The sequence below is a fragment of the Tiliqua scincoides genome, chromosome 5, assembly GCF_035046505.1.
Source record: "Tiliqua scincoides isolate rTilSci1 chromosome 5, rTilSci1.hap2, whole genome shotgun sequence".
NCBI classification, from domain to species: domain Eukaryota; kingdom Metazoa; phylum Chordata; class Lepidosauria; order Squamata; family Scincidae; genus Tiliqua; species Tiliqua scincoides.
Window position 1 is genome coordinate 36,549,906 of NC_089825.1, and position 17,876 is coordinate 36,567,781.

Genomic DNA, 17,876 nt, shown 5'->3' on the forward strand with positions numbered 1-17,876 from the left:
AAGAGGCAAAGAAGGAAGGCCCATAGCCAGGGAGACAGACCAGGGACAGACTGCACTTGCTCCTAGTGTGGAAGGGATTGTCACTCCCGAATTGGCCTTTTCAACCACACTAGACGCTGTTCCAGAACCACCATTCAGAGCGTGATACCATAGTCTTTCGAGACTGAAGGTTGCTAACATGATGATATTAAGTTATGGGAAAAGAGATCTTAAGGCTGCAATCCTAACCACACTTTCCTGAGAGTAAGCCCCATTGAACAAAATGGGACTTACTTCTGTGGAGACCTGATTAGGATTGTGCCCTAAATCATTCTGCTTGTCACAATGTTGATCAAAGAATGTTGATTCAAGAACCAAAGTAGAATTTTGTATATGGAATGTGTAGGTACACGGATGTGTATCTTTAAGTCATTTTTAACGTTTCAAAGGGTCAAAATAAAAGTGACCTTAAATATGTAAGTTACACCTCTGAGTTTTACTAAAGGAACTTTCTCTTCATGTGCACGTGTAAGTAGGTGTCACTGTATGTGTACTGTATGAGTTCTCGAGAGATATGAAACAGTCTGAAACTGCAACAATGGATTGTAATTGATGCTGTTCCAATCCTGATCCCAACTCTCCCCCCAAAAGCTACATTAACAGAAAAAAAATCTTCCCGTTCCAAAAATGATGTTGCAAGAAAGCGGTTTTGGCAGTTGAAGGCAATTCTGTGTATTAAACTTCATTTAATATTAACATGCTCCCCATGGGCTCAATGACTAGGGGTACTTCTAAATGTAGTTGTTGTTGGCAACCTTCAGTCTCGAAAGACTATGGCATCGCGCTCTGGATGGTGGTTCTGGCACAGCATCTAGTGTGGCTGAAAAGGCCGATTCGGGAGTGACAATCCCTTCCACACTGGGAGCAAGTGCAGTCTGTCCCTGGTCTGTCTCCCTGGTTGTGGGCCTTCCTTCTTTGCCTCTTTGCCTCAGTCTGTTGGCCAAGTGTTTCTTCAAACTGGGAAAGGCCATGCTACACAGCCTGCCTCCAAGCGGGCTGCTCAGAGGCCAGGGTTTCCCACCTGTTGAGGTCCACTCCTAAGGTCTTCAGATCCCTCTTGCAGATGTCCTTGTATCGCAGCTGTGGTCTACCTGTAGGGTGCTTTCCTTGCACGAGTTCTCCATAAAGGAGATCCTTTGGGATCCGGCCATCATCCATTCTCACGACATGACCGAGCCAACGCAGGCGTTTCTGTTTCAGCAGTGCATACATGCTAGGGATTCCAGCTCGTTCCGAGGATGCGTCGGAGGCAGCGCATGTGGAATGCGTTCAGTATCCTCTCCTGTTGTGAGTGAAGAGTCCATGACTCACTGCAGTACAGAAGTGTACTCAAGATGCAAGCTCTGTAGACCTGGATCTTGGTATGTTCCGTCAGCTTCTTGTTGGACCAGACTCTTTGTGAGCCTGGAAAATGTGGTAGCTGCTTTACCGATGCATTTGTTTAGCTCAGTATCGAGAGAAAGAGTGTCGGAGATCGTTGAGCCAAGGTACACAAAGTCATGGACAACCTCCAGTTCATGCACAGAGATTTAATGCAGGGAGGTGAGTCCACATCCTGAACCATGACCTGTGTTTTCTTAAGGCTGATTATTAGTCCAAAGTCTTGGCAGGCCTTGCTAAAACGATCCATGAGCTGCTGGAGATCTTTGGCAGAGTGGGTAGTGACAGCTGCATCGTCGGCAAAGAGGAAGTCACGCAGACATTTCAGCTGAACTTTGGACTGTGCTCTCAGTCTGGAGAGGTTGAAGAGCTTTCCGTCTGATCTGGTCCGGAGATAGATGCCTTCTGTTGCAGTTCCAAAGGCATGCTTCAGCAGGACGGCGAAGAAAACCCCAAACAAGGTTGGTGCAAGAACACCGCCCTGCTTCACTCCGCTTCGGATGTCAAAGGGGTCTGATGTGGAGCCATCGAAGACAACTGTGCCTTTCATGTCCTTGTGGAAAGATCTGATGATGCTGAGGAGCCTGGGTGGACATCCAATCTTGGGGAGAATCTTGAAGAGGCCGTCCCTGCTGACCAGGTTGAAAGCCTTTGTGAGATCTATGAAGGCTATAAAGAGTGGCTGTCGTTGTTCCCTGCATTTCTCCTGCAGTTGTCTAAGGGAGAATACCATATCAGTGGTGGACCTGTTGGCTCGGAATCCGCACTGCGATTCTGGATAGACGCTCTCTGAAAGTACCTGGAGCCTCTTTAGTGCAACTCGGGCAAATAGCTTTCCTACAACACTAAGGAGAGAGATGTAGATGTAGTATTAGTCTGCGATTGTCACATTTTGTTCACGTACTTTTTACGAGCAGTTCGACATCATCATCCATCTGCCTGTCGTTCATCCAATGGCCATCCATCCGTTCCCCGTAGTTAAACTGTTGCATTCATTCATGGATTTTCTTTGTTAATGAATGTGATAGATTAATCATGGGGAAATGTTAGCCATTGGCTGATGGATGGCTGATGAGTTTGTGGGAACGACCAGTACACACCAATCCTGGTCTAAATGTATCACCTCTGGAAATGCCCGAGGATCCAAAGAATCATGAAAATCATTCCATGAGCCCAAAAGACCTTTAGACTAGATTTCTTGAATAAAAAACCTCCATGGTCACCCACTAAGCAGTCCAAAGCTGTTTATGATTTGGTACAAGGATTAGCAGCACAAAGGCAACCCCCTTTGAAAATTCCAGTGGACTAGCAAGTGCCTTTTATGAACCTAAGGCCCTATCCTATCCCATGCCAGCTGACACTTCTGCTGAAAGCAGTTTGGGACAGGAAAAGGGGGATAGAATCTCAGCATGTGGCACTGCCACCAGATGCTCCCTCTCCCACCCCTGAACTGCCCTGGCTTCCTCCCTGCCCTGCCCATGATTCTCCCCTGAACCATCCTCACTGCTGACTACCTGCTGCAGCAGGGGTCTGAGAACTGCTGGTGGCCCCACAATTGCTGTGTGGTTTTCTCACCGCTCATCCAGGGTTTATGGTGGCTGATTAAGAACATAAGAACATAAGAAGAGCCCTGCTGGATCAGTCCAAAGGCCCATCTAGTCCAGCTTCCTGTATCTCACAGTGGCCCACCAAATGCCCCACCATAAAACCTGATAGGTTGTACTTTGACAACCTATACGTGTTTACTCAGATGTAAGCCCCACTTACTTATTCCCAGGTAAGCATGTATAGGATTGTAGCCTAAGTAACTCTTTGGATCCTGGCCATTTTGTGGCTTTGGAGAAATTGTACTCAGGCCATGTTTTATAAAATAATAGTGATCAGCTAAGCTACAGAGCTTTGTGAAGTGGGACAAGCATATGAAGATTAGAAAGCACTTTGTTGAAATTGTACTATAAATGCCAATGACTGTGGTCGTCTAAGTGCCACAGGAACACCCTTGTGTAATATAATGTGAAGAGTGTCTTATCATAACAGTCTCACACCTTCAGCCCTAAATGGAATATTTGGGTGTGTTCCACTAAAATCAGCAGGACTTGCTCTTAAGTAATGCATTTAGAATAGGAAACTTAGAAGGAGGAAAATAAAATTAGCAGAATTAGTTAATTACTTCCTCATGTACTAACATAAATCCAAGTAGGTTAGAGACTGACTTGGTCTAATGACTTTAAATAATAATTTACTCCTTCTGAGTACCCTGATATCCTATGGGAAATGTTGGGGAGAATGGCAATGTGAATGTTCTTTGGGTAGGTCAGGGGATTCTTGTCATGAGGATAAATGTCACCAAGTGTTTCATGTTGATTTAGAAACCAATGAAGAGTAAATCTTACAACTGGATAAATATTGACTTCTTGCTACAAAAGCTATAGAGTGTGTTAAAGCATTAAAGAAAAAAACAACTCTAAAGACCAAAACAATCATGGGGGTCAGTTAAGGTTTAGGATAAGAAAAATGCTTTGGTATGCTTTGGTGTTCTATGCATTCTATCTTCAGGATAAGTAGGGCTGATGCCAAGCTATTTTGTACTCTAAGCAAGGCTAACTGAAACAGAATTTTTTCATGAGACGTTACAATTAATTATATTCCATAGCACTGTTGTGGTATTTATCTTAAAATAAAAAATACAAATTGTCAGTTGCAATTTTAGATGGATTAAAAAACTTATCTGCATAAAACTGTGCCTCTCAAAGGTCAGTATTGTTGTTGTTGTTGTAACCTTTATTGGCATATACATACATCAAAACAATGTATGAATAAAATTCAAAATTTATATAAGATCAGAAGATGTCCATAATCCATAAATGCCTGTCACACACAGGAAAAATCCAATAGTCGATAGTGCCCCCATTAGCTGATCTCATACAGGGCTAAGCTTCTAGTCTCATTTCCCGCGTACTTATGACTGTGGTGACAAAACAAGAGATGTTGATAAGAATTTCTCCCTTCTCTGCTGACAAAAGTGCTTGTAGCACATCTGCCTCTGCCCATCCCCGGAAACACGCTAGGATGGGCATAAGATGTTTCTGACGCTGGGTCTTATGCAAGGGACAGAACAAAAGGATATGTTCAACTGACTCCACATGGTTCAGATCACAAAGACAGAGCCTGGTGGAAAGAGGTATCCCTTTAAACTGGCCCCATAGAAGGGCTGAAGGAAGGGCATTACATCTTGCCAGCATGAAGGCTCTTCTTAACTGCGGATTATACAGCTGGGATAAATAAAATGGCATCTTGCCTAACTGAAAGAGTACATGAAAGTGCAACGGGGAGCAGGAGGTGTTGGCCAAACTCATTAGCTCTTGACATTCAATGTCCATGATTCTCTCCCTGACAACTCTGTATGCTGCTGTTTGATACATCATACCCAGACACTCGATATCGAGACCAATTGATTTTAACTTGATGTATAAAATAGTGATCCCACAAGGCAGGACTGAGGCTGATACCAATTGGAACATCAGACTGTCATTGACCACATTGAAAAGGATACCAAGCCAAAACTTTGCAAATCTTAACCATGCCATTGTGTTCAACCTGATAAGACCTAGGCATAAAATGGAGTAAGGGACACATCTAGGCATGCCTAAAATTTTCCTAAGGAAAATATATTGAATACGCTCCGTAGCTAGATTTAATACCTTGAACCAGACCGGAACACCATATAAAATTTGAGTCTTGGCTTTGAAAACCTCCAGGGCTGCCGGAACATATCTGTTGCCCTGGGTATGATAAAATCGTGCAATTGCTGACGATGAAAGCTTAGCCAAGTTAAGCACTGAGCTGTGATGGGAAGCCCATGAGTGCCTATAGTGAAATGTAATACCCAAGTATTTAAACTGGCGGACTTGCTCAATCTTATTACCCTTACAGATCCAGCTGTAAGACTTCCAACTCTTTGCAAAGATCATAACTTTGGACTTGGTATAATTAATCTCCAGCTTGTTGGTTGCTAGATATTCAGCACATTTATTAAGCAACCTCAAAAGGCTAACTTTGGACCTATATGTCCCCACATTAGAGACTTTTTCTAGGCTAGAGGATAGTGTGGAACATAGCTATAAAATATGGTGGGATAGTAGTTCCCCTGCAAAATTCCAGCAATTAATTATGGGAACTCAATGTACTAAATACCTTTCAGATATTTTAAGAGAGGAGGATACTATAGTTATAATTAGATCTTACGAATCCCTTGTGAGCCGGCTTCGTCAGGAATTAGGATGTAAGATGGGGTTGATGGGTACGCGGAGAACGGGATTCAAAAGGGAGGGGTTTGATTATGAATGGAAGGATGTGAAGCAGCAAATTAGAGAAACATATTGCAATTTTAGAAAATCCAACAATCCCAGGTACCTGCTTAAGTACTCTGAACTTAAAAAACAGCTGGGTAAAATGACACTGGAGAAGAAACAGAGGTATTACCAAGAGCAATGGGGGAAGTTATTACAAGCAATTCTCTCTAAAAATAGCAGCGTTTTCTGGTCTATTGTAACAGGCTCACTAAGACCGGAAGGAGGTGTTTCAGCCCAAATCCCTCTCTCTCTTTGGGTACAACACTTTGAAAAACTGTTCTTAGATATTAACCTCCCTCAGGAAGGATGTGTAGATTTTTCTGAACCTGAACTTCCTGTGTGGGCCCCAGTGGAACCAGAAGAGGTTAGTCAATTAATTGGACATCTTAAAAGTAAGAAGGCCCCTGGAATTAATGCAATACCCCCTGAATTGCTGAAAATTGATCCTGATTGGTGGGCACGACTACTTGCTCCTCTTTTCTCTGAAATTAACAGAACGGGACAAATCCCACAAGATTGGTTGACCGCAATCATTGTCCCAATCTTTTAGAAAGGTGATCCTGACTGCCCGACCAATTTTAGGCCTATCAATTTATTGTCAACTGTCAGCAAAACTTATGCAAGATACCTATATAATAAGCGCAGGGCCTGGGTTAGCTCCCACTGCATTATCGGACCAGAGCAAGCAGGTTTCAGGCAAGGTAAATTGACCATTGACAACTGCCTGATTCTCTCACATCTTATTGACAAGCAAGTTAAGGCATCCAAGGCAAGGTCAGTACTGTATCCCACAGTGGCCTGCGCCCTAGGTGGCTGCCTAGTTGGCCAAATGATAGAATTTTGATTACTTATCTCTTCATCATGCCATGATCCTTGGTTGTTCCACAGGATGCCACTGTGCCCCACAAGCTGGCCAAGGATAGGATTGGGGCATGACAGTTTGAGATACCTTGATGACTGTTATATATATTTGCTGGCATTTTTGTAAATGAAAAAGTAGATTCAGGTAGGTTCATACATCTATCACCTAAATCCCAGGATGATTCTTACCTGAATTTCCCAATCTTTCATCTGTACCTAGTTATTCACATGGTTTAAACATAAATTTATTGAGTTTAAAAGCCTCATTGGCATTTCAATGCAGGTATAAGCAGTGTATGGAATACATGAATTATAGAACTGTGAAAACAAACCCAGGTAAAATCGTTTACATGGAAATGTGGTCTTAGGTACAGCATAATGTGCAAACTTCCCTTTGCGCATGTGACTTTGACATTTTAGCAGAGCGGTTTTATCAGTATGGATAGGTGTCATCTACTCATTGATACGCACTTGCTCTTTGCAACTCCCGAGCATCTCTACCTTGCTCAGATGCTGGAGCACCTATTCTTAATAAATATTCTCATACTGAACAAAATGTTCATCTTGTTCTTGAGATTAAAACAAGGGCTGGTGATTGCCCATGGCCATTACTTTGGAATCTTTGGCAAATGATACTACTTTTTGTTACTGTGCAACTGAACATTGGTGTGTGTGTGTGTGTGTGTGTGTGTGTGTGAGAGAGAGAGAGAGAGAGAGAGAGAGAGAGCGTAATCCAAATGTTGTCCTGAGCTGGTGCAGCCATCCTTACTTGTAAAGCACATTTGCAGCTACTCATGAGCTGGCAGTGCCAGTTCAAAGTCCTTCAACGGCACACCAGTGCTGCATCCAGAGCAGCACTGGCCATAGCAGATAGGCTCATGCCAGGTGGTGCAGGGGTTTGGGGAGGGTGGTGTGAAGGGGGCATTTCTGGGCGGGGGGAGGGTTGGAATAGGGGCAGATTGAATCCCGGAAGGGGTGATCAGCAGAGGCTGCCTCCTCTCCTGTATCCTAACCCCGATCCTCCGTCCCCCACACCAAGTTTTCCATATTTGCTCCAGCTAAATAATTTTCATGGATCCAAGAAGACCCATAGGGCAGGCTGGTGCTTGACATGGGGTAAGGGGAAAAATATCCCCTTATTCCAAGGGGACCTCCTGCCACTTCCTAACATATGCTGGATACAGTACAGGCTATGCAGCCTGGCTGTGCCAACGGAGGTTAGAACTGGACTGCCAGTTGTGTATTTGTTGCTGGCATCCTTCAGTCTCGGAAGACTATGGTATCGCGCTCTGAATAGTGTTCTGGAACAGAGTGTCCTCTCCAGTGCGCGAAGCCTCCTCAGTTTTGGCTGTTTAACTGAGGGGAAAAGTTGTGTATTTGTGTTTGTATGTATGTAAAACTGGGAACTTCTTCACTCTTTGGCTTCTCTATGATACAAGCTATGAGAAATTCTCTACATAAAATCTAGTTGTACAAATTAATTCCATGAAATCCCAGGTTCATCAATGCTTGGTGCCATGTTCAACATTTAGTGTAGTTTCATTTCCCTTGACACTGTAAATCAATGGCTTAATTTTGTATTCATTTGTAAAACCAGATCTTGACTCCAGCATCGTAATGCCTTAGAAATGTTCAGGTTCTTAATTAAATTGTATATAGACTTCTGTATTACTTGGATGTCCACAGTTCTTTTGTTCTCATTTCAAAGATTCTAATGGGTCATTCTTGCCAACTGCTCTGAAATGAACAAATTTCTAATTGTTCATGCTTCTATATACACATGTTAGCTTTGATTGACTTTCTTTTGCTCTGAAAAGTAGCCTTTTTCAGCCTCCAGTGCCAGCCATCTGCTCTCAACCCACAAATGGTGCTGAGGACAAGCTAAGATCACTTGATCATATTAATGTAAGCCTTATGGTGAGCAAATAAACAGAAGAGTGAACTAATATTGGCCTTTAGTCATGCATCTTTTATAACCATGTACTGATGCTAATCTGATGATGTCATTTCTCCATATAGTATAGCATGGCTATTAGCAATTCCGGTACTGAGAAAAAAGCACGAGCATTGTTTGACACACAGAGGCACTGTTTAATGTGCAAATGCTACATAAATGATGGACATCTGAACCAAATGTAGTTCATTGTTTTACAAAAAGTGAATGTTAGATGACTGAGCTTGGTGAGGTTGTGTCTGACCAATCAGTTACTGCCAGTGAGCAAGAAACAAACGAAAAAGCTGTCCTGCTAAATCAATTCCCCTTTTTCCTCACCCTCTAGCTTTTGTAGCAAGGGTGAGTACGCAAACTTCAGATCTACAAATTGACAATCCCCAACCTGAGTGTGTGTCAAAGCTGAGCCAATACACAGCCATCAAACAAGAACCAGGAATGAAAACGTCAGAGTCAATAAAGACCATTGTTGCCCAGGCAAAATCCTGCCCTGAACAGGAAGTTTTTACATCCTCTCTTGGTGATGTGGATGGAGCCACTCCAGTAGCTGGGAACCCTTCAGCCTGTAACCCTGGTAGCTTTCCAGTACTAAGAGTTTCTGGTTCTAGATCCAGGAGGTCCAGACACTGAGCTCCTACACTGGCTCCTATGTTGAGCAATGACCAACTCCTGCAAGGCAGGAGTCTTGCAGCTCTAGGGCACCCAGCAACTGTGAATGGGGGTCATGTTTTGCTGGCACTGAGCTTATTTGTGCCCCTACTGCATGCTGGTCCCATTCATTCTGAGTTATTATGCTAAACCAGTTTCCCAAACCATAACTGGCCTTTTCCAGGCCTCTATAGGCCTTTCATCAGATCTCCTAATTTTAGAGCTGAGCCAGAAAATATTGTACATGCCATGTGGACTGCTGTATGGGAAGCATTTTCTATGCTGTATATTTCAAGAGCTCAGTGGTGGTACCCAGTTATCTCAGGCTTTTGGGCAAAAGATGGGGGAGTGCCCTTATGTATGTCCACTTTACACACATGCACCTGCCCCATGGCTGGACCCTCCTCCCTCTGATGCTTCCTCCTGGCACTCTCTGCCTTTGGCCCTATCCTGCCCCCATCCTGGCTTGCTCTTTCCATCCCTCCCTGTACCCAATAGCATTTGCTCTCCATGTAGAGAGAAAACCTTTTGGCTGTAAAGTGAAGGAAAGATGGAAGCGAAACTCATGTGAGTACTTCCACTTCCTACAATCCCTCCACCCACCCTCTGGCCAAATGCTTGCTGTGGGCATGAAGTGCATAGAGCTCCTGCTGCCCCAAATAATTACAGGGTTTGGGGGGATTCAGGGGTCAGCCAGATGACTCCTTGGGAACATGTGGACCTCAGCCAGTGCCTGAGTTATCTGAGCTCTGATATTAGCCTTTCAAGAACCAAACACTTAGGTGATATGGGGAGAAGTTGTACCCACAGCCTCTTCAGGGGCTCACTCCGGAATATGGGGACAGTCCATTTACTTGTAGATTGAAGACTTGTAGATTGAAGACTCCAGACTCTTTATATAGAAACCTGAGCATTTTGGCTTGACTGTGCTATGTAAATAGTTTCAATGTGTGTTCTGTGATTGCTGCATTAATTAACATTTACATGCCCAACCCTGTTTTCATTTAAGGTTATGGGAGCATTGGCTTTCACTTCAGTACAAGGTCAGGGTTTTCCAGTGATCTGATACTTAAGAAATGAAAAGCAAATTTTGATTGTGTAAAGAAAGAAAAACATACATGCTCTTTTTTGGAGAATTTGACCCAAACGGTAAATGGTAAATCTACATATTTCGCAATCTGTCTTTACTGGGAAGTTAAATGTGTCTCTGTACTTAGATGCTTTAACAGGACATGTGTACTTTTCTGAATCAAGCCTTATAATTATTCTTTGGTTTTAAGTTGTAAAATTTACCTATACATATCTGATGCACCAATTCCCATGCTTCACTCTTTCTGGTCATTTATACATCCTTGCATTTGCAAACAATGAGATGAATACAAGCTTCAGGTCCTAAACATTTTGAATTACATCTTGGACTCGCCTTTCTGCCCCCTCAATTGGGGCCATTGCCTCTTTTCAGCCTTGATATTTAATTAGCCACTGACTGAGCTCTCCTCTGTCCTTAGAAAATGAGAGATGCACTGGAATTGCTGCACAACGTTTGCGCTAACTCTCACAGGTCACTAGATCTTGGAGTTTTTATTTAATTTCATTTCTCTGGTTGATTTCCCATTTCTCCCCTCTTATCTGCACTCCTAAGAGGGGATAGAATGGGAGCACAAAGTGTGCTGCTGGACAACGGACCACCCAATTGCCAGCAGCTGGAGCAAAATGGGATGTAATGCAGTGGGAACAGCAATGATGACCTAATGAGAATGGTGTTCTGGGGTAGGGGAGAGAGGATATGCAACTTTGCAATGATGCCCTCTGTTGGAGAAGAAGCCTCAGTGTAGTTATATTTGGTTGTTTGATGCAAGGTACCTTGGAACCCATGACTGGCCCCTATCTTTTCTGCAGAGAACTGCAGCTGCTGGGCCTTCATCCTGGGGAAACTTTGCCTGAAAAAGAAAAACATAGTATTTTTGTGATTGTCAGTACACTTAGTACAGTACATTTCCAGAGGAAATGTAGTCACCGAAATGTAGTCACCGAGAAATGTAGTCACCGAAGAAGCGCTGAACAACATTTGCTGGAGGAGCTTGACAGTGAACCAACCCTAGAAGAACTTCACATGGCCCTGGACTCCCTTGCCTTTGGCAAGGCACCTGGAAAAGACAGCATCCCTGCTGAAGTCCTAAAGTGCTGCAAAGAGATCATCGCTACTGAGCTGCATGAAATCCTCTGTCTCTGCTGGAGAGAAGGTGAAGTACCTCAAGACATGAGGGATGCAAACATCATCACGCTGTACAAGAACAAAGGTGACAGGGGTGACTGCAACAACTACCGTGGCATCTCTCTCCTTAGCGTTGTAGGAAAGTTGTTTGCCCGAGTTGCACTAAAGAGGCTCCAGGTACTTGCAGAGAGCGTTTATCCAGAATCACAGTGCGGATTCCGAGCCAGCAGGTCCACCACTGATATGGTATTCTCCCTTAGACAACTGCAGGAGAAATGCAGGGAACAACGACAGCCACTCTTTATAGCCTTCATAGATCTCACGAAGGCTTTCGACCTGGTCAGCAGGGACGGCCTCTTCAAGATTCTCCCCAAGATTGGATGTCCACCCAGGCTCCTCAGCATCATCAGATCCTTCCACAAGGACATGAAAGACACTGTTGTCTTCGATGGCTCCACATCAGACCCCTTTGACATCCGAAGCGGCATGAAGCAGGGCGGTGTTCTTGCACCAACCTTGTTTGGGATTTTCTTCGCTGTCCTGCTGAAGCAAGCCTTTGGAACTGCAACAGAAGGCATCTATCTCCGGACCAGATCAGATGGAAAGCTCTTCAACCTCTCCAGACTGAGAGCAAAGTACAAAGTCCAGCTGAAATGTCTTCGTGACTTCCTCTTTGCCGACGATGCAGCTGTCACCACCCACTCTGCCAAAGATCTCCAGCAGCTCATGGATCGTTTTAGCAAGGCCTGCCAAGATTTTGGACTGACGATCAGCCTAAAGAAAACACAGGTCATGGTTCAGGATGTGGACTCATCTCCCTGCATTACAATCTCTGTGCATGAACTGGAGGTTGTCCATGACTTTGTGTACCTTGGCTCAACGATCTCCGACACTCTTTCTCTCGATACTGAGCTAAACAAATGCATCGGTAAAGCAGCTACTACATTTTCCAGACTCACAAAGAGAGTCTGGTCCAACAAGAAGCTGACAGAATATACCAAGATCCAGGTCTACAGAGCTTGCGTCCTGAGTACACTTCTGTACTGCAGCGAGTCATGGACTCTCCGCTCACAGCAGGAGAGGAAACTGAACGCTTTCCAGATGCGCTGCCTCTGGCGCATTCTCAGCATCACCTGGCAGGACAAAGTTCCTAACAACACAGTCCTGGAACGTGCTGGAATCCCTAGTATGTATGCACTGCTGAAACAGAGACGCCTGCGTTGGCTCGGTCATGTCGTGAGAATGGATGATGGCCGGATCCCAAAGGATCTCCTCTATGGAGAACTCGTGCAAGGAAAGCGCCTTACAGGTAGACCACAGCTGCGATACAAGGACATCTGCAAGAGGGATCTGAAGGCCTTAGGGATGGACCTCAACAAGTGGGAAACCCTGGCCTCTGAGTGGTTCCCTTGGAGGCAGGCTGTGCAGCTTGGCCTTTCCCAGTTTGAAGAAACACTTTGCCAGTGCCACTGACACTTTTGTCAGTCTGAGGCAATGAGGCAAAGAAGGAAGGCCCATAGCCAGGGAGACAGACCAGGGACAGACTGCACTTGCTCCCAGTGTGGAAGGGATTGTCACTCCCAGATTGGCCTTTTCAGCCACACCAGACGCTGTGCCAGAACCACCTTTCAGAGCGCGATACCATAGTCTTTCGAGACTGAAGGTTGCCAATACAGTACACTTACTTGGATGAAGAACCATTGAAGTGACTGACTTTAGCATGATGCATTTAATATTGGGTAATAAGAAAACGAGAATATTAACATTTGTGTAGGAAGCAGAAAATGGTATCAGTGTAAAAATGCATGGCATTTTTTTTTAATTGAAGCAACTGATGTGAGTGTCATGTCTCCCACCCCCATGGGATTTTTTCACTCCCAAGGGAAAAAAGAGTCAAGCACTTATGGTCCATCATGAGACTATGACCAAAAGATACTGTACGTAATATGACCTCAGGTCTCTTTCCTAAACTATCCATCTGAATCATACAATTATCTCTTTCCTCATTTCTGGATCAGCATTTCAGTGCAATAATTTACATCACTCTATTTTACTTGTTTGTCCAGCAGTGCTTGAATTGGATCTTCTGCCCTCCAGCAGCAAAGTTTACTGATGTAAAGAATGTACCATATCATGTCTTCCAATTTGAGACCAATAGTCCAGATTAAGCCATTTCTGCCCAACTTTGCATATATGCAACAGGAACCAAATGGGTACACCTGTGGGCCAGGAAAAAATGAGTTAAGATAACCATGATCAACCAACCAACCCTATAAAAACCAAATGGTAAAATCAAGTACGTATAAGATCCGCCCTGAACGTGACTCTTCAATCTGAGTTTCTTGTTTATTGAAGAAGATGCTAACAGGTTCCTCTTGGCATCCATCCACCTTGGACCCCATTGTCTACCTTCTCTCTTTGGATCTATGTTTGCCCACACTGGAGGGAATGGTTATTTTTTTTAAAAGATTGCATGTAAAAGATTAGAGTCTTCCATCACTCTTCAATTATATCATTTGCCCCAGTTGAACAATGTCTACCTTCTTTGAAATGCTTTGACTCCACCATTCACATCAGAAACTGCTGGGTCCCAGCAGGAACATCTTTTATTGCATTCAGGACCAAACTCAGCATGACAGCAGCAGATCCATGAGTTCTACCCCGCTAACATAGAAAGAGGTAGGGGCATGTAGGTGAGAATCGCAGAAGCCTCCCCCATTCGCCACTTACCCTCGCCCTCAGCCCTTCTTCACCAAGCACTTTTCTTAAACTTTAAGGCTCTGCATGACTCCCACATGTGTAGTTTGCACCCAGATGTGAAGTGATCCAAAGGAGCTGGGGTATTTGGGTCACAGTATGTGGCTTCCATTGCAGCTTGAACCCTGACTTACCTTATTTTATAAAAGCACTGCTGGGCAGGGGCACATTTAGCTATAAAAGACAAATGTAGTATTATAGCTTAAAACAACAGCAATTCCTGGACACAAGGCAGGGAAAATATTCATTTAGTAAGATCAAACCAGAAACAGAATGTTGGAATAATTATCAGGGCACGTAGCGCCCTTCCCTTTTGCGTTTCAAAGTCCCCATACAAAAAAATACTCTTGAAGACTGCAATCACTTTCCTGGGAGTAAACCCCACTGAACACCATGGGATATACTTCTAAGTAGACATGCCTAGAATTGTGTTCACATTTGAATTGTGGTGGGGAAGTAAAAAGTACTCTGCCAGACAAGAAGATCAGAGGGCAGTGAATCCCCTGCCCAATTTGTAGTTGTTTTAAATTAGACTTGTTCCCATTCATTTGCCTTGTGTTACGTCATATAAAATCCTCATATCTGAACTCAGCTATATTTCAAGCTGCCAGAGATCCCAGGCTGCATGAGCCTCCACATAGTTAAGATTTTTTGACCCCCACCAGAGTCAATGGGATTGCAACCTTCGAACTGTGCATAGAATTTCAGTCTGATCATGCTCATATACACTCACAAATTGCACACTCTGCTGGGTGTGCCTCCCAAATAAAGCACAGTAAACCCTCGTTATAAAAGACCTTGACTTCACCATCATTGGAAACAGACATGTTCTGCTTCATTAAAAACGCGTCATATACATTTTGCATATATGCATCTCCATGATCTTCAGCACATTTGGATTTAACAGACTTTCAGCATCAACAGACAACAATTCCCCCCCCCCATTAGTTTGTTAAATTGAGGGTCCACTGTAACTTTAGACCAGGGGTATCAAATGCATTTCATGTAGTGGAGCAGCAACTGTTACCCTACAGATGTGCAGATGCCTGATCTCGGAAGCTAAGCAGGGTCAGGCCTGGTTAGTACTTGGATGGGAGACCGCCCGGGAATACCGGGTGCTGTAGGCTTATACCATAGTCCTTCGAGACTGAAGGTTGCCAACCAGTGGGTGCCTGCTGATGGTCAGAAGTGACATCATTGAGCAGGAAGTGACATCATTAAGCAGATGATGGCCAGAAATAAGCACTTTGTTCTCACATAGAAACTGACTAGCTGTAATGACAGAAAATGTGCAATTCATAATTACAAGATTTGAGGGAGCCCAATTATCATGCTGGGAGAGCCCAGATAAATTGTTTCCACATTCAACCTGTGGACCTTTTGTTCAACACCCCAGTTCTAGACCATTTCCCCACATAATATTCAAAAGTGCATGTTAATTCCTTTCTTGAACAGTTTGTATCACATGTGAATGTTATGGATGAAAGAAGAGAAAATCTAATTTATGTTCACTCAAGGAAGTTTTGAAGTTACATTACTGACTGCCTAGCAACTGTTAAATTCAAATGCATACAGTCCCAGTCCTTTCCTTGACCTATCATCTGGCTACTCATTCAGCAAACCATGGAAGACACACTCATCTCTGCTTCTTCCTTGTGCACCACCTTCTCCCTCATCTTTTCGTCTCCCCCTTTGCGATTTCTTACCCTCTTCATATATTCACACACTGCTCCCACCACCACACTGTCTCACCGGATTCTTCCGCCACCTCCTTCTCTGCCTTTGCAGTCTGTGGCAAGGCTTCCTTGCCACAAGCATAACACAATCCAGCTTTGAAGCATAAAACCATAAAAGACAAAAAAATGCTTTTATACATGGATAGGATCTAAATTGGCTGGAACTGTCTAGGAAAGAAACCTTGGAGACATAGTATAAAGGCCACTGATAACGTGTGTTGAAGCCAGGAAAAGAAGAAATTCAGGGTTGGGAAAGAATAGGACTGAAAACAACCCTGCAAATATCACAATGTCCTTCCGTGAATCTATGGTGAAGAGTGTACAGTATACACAGTGTCCTTCTGGCCACCACATCAGAAAGGATGTCATGGAGCTGATCAAGGTACTGAAAAGGGCAAGGTACAAAAATGGGTAGTACTCTGGCAGCTGGAGCCACTTCCTTACAGAGAAAGCCTGAGCTGGTGTAGCTTTTGCAAGTCATCCTCCTCCTCACATTCTTTGAAATGGGCTGGCAGCAAGGCCGGGGCAAAGGGGAAAAAAGGTCTTTACTCAGGCAAAGCAATTCCTTGCTACAAGATGTTAAGCGTGTGCTATTTTGCCAAACCCCAGGTTTAGCTGTTACAGAACAAGCATGCATACCAGACTGTGAGCCAAATCCTATCCAACTTTCCAGCCCTGGGGTGGCCATGCCAATGGGATTTGTGTTGCACCCTGTGGTGGAAAGGTAGTTATGGAGGCCTCTGCAAGGTAAGGGAACAATTGTTCCCTTGCCTAGGGGCTGCATTGCAGCTGCACCTGGAAAATTGGATAGGATTGGGTCCTGTATCTTCTTGGAGTGTGTGTGTGTGTGTGTGTGTGTGTGTGTGTGTGTGTAAAACTCTGCAAAGTAAGCATGTATAATGAACCAGATCATGGGATCAATGTACAGTTTGCAGCTGCTCCTTCATCCATATACCTATGGAAAAAGGGCACTCCAGCCCCCCCCCCCACACACACACAATGCAAATCCAGTTTTTCTTTCTTTCCACAGTCTGGAATTAATCCCGGGTGTAAAAAAAGTAACATGTCAAATCCAGTGATATAAAAGTGTATATGGTTGATATGTCAAATCCTTCTGTCAACATGAAGGGGGGGGGCATGCAAAATTTAGGAGCTTTGTGGCTCCAGTTGGGCAGGATTCACTCTTTCCATTTGCCAATTGTCATCCTTCTGTGTAGGATTACAGTCAGAATTGAGCTCTGCTGGGTTGATTGCGTTCCTGTATTTCGAGATCAAAGTTGGAGCAGGGAAGAGCTTTCCCAGATGTTGACTGGCAGGGACCAGATATGAGTTTGACTGCTTTTGCAAAAGAGAATTTATTCCGTCCTTGAAACCTACAACCCTCTGTATCTCTCTCTCTCTCTCTCTCTCTCTCTCTCTGTATGTGTGTGCGTGCGCATGTGTGTGTGTGTGTGTGTGTGTGTGTGTGTGTGAGAGAGAGAGAGAAAGAGAGAGAGAGCAAGATGCAGCTCATCACCCAGGCTAAGATAATAATAATCTGATCCCCCCTCTCTGTATGTGTGTGTGTGTGTGTGTGTGTGTGTGTGTGTGAGAGAGAGAGAGAGAGAGAGAGAGAGAGAGATATGCAGCTCATCACCCAGGCTAAGAGAATAATAATCTGATAGTCACCCCCCTTCTGTGTGTGTGTGTGTGTGTGTGTGTGTGTGTGTGTGTGTGTGTGTGAGAGAGAGAGAGAGAGAGAGAGATGCAGCTCATCACCCACTTAAAACCAGGTTAGGCTAAGAGAATAACCTGATGGCCTCTCTCTCTCTCTCTCTTCCCCTCCCCCCCGTGTGTGTGTGTGTGTGTGTGTGTGTGTGTGTGTGTGTGTGAGAGAGAGAGAGAGAGATGCAGCTCATCACCCAGGCTAAGAGAATAATAATCTGATGGCCCCCCCA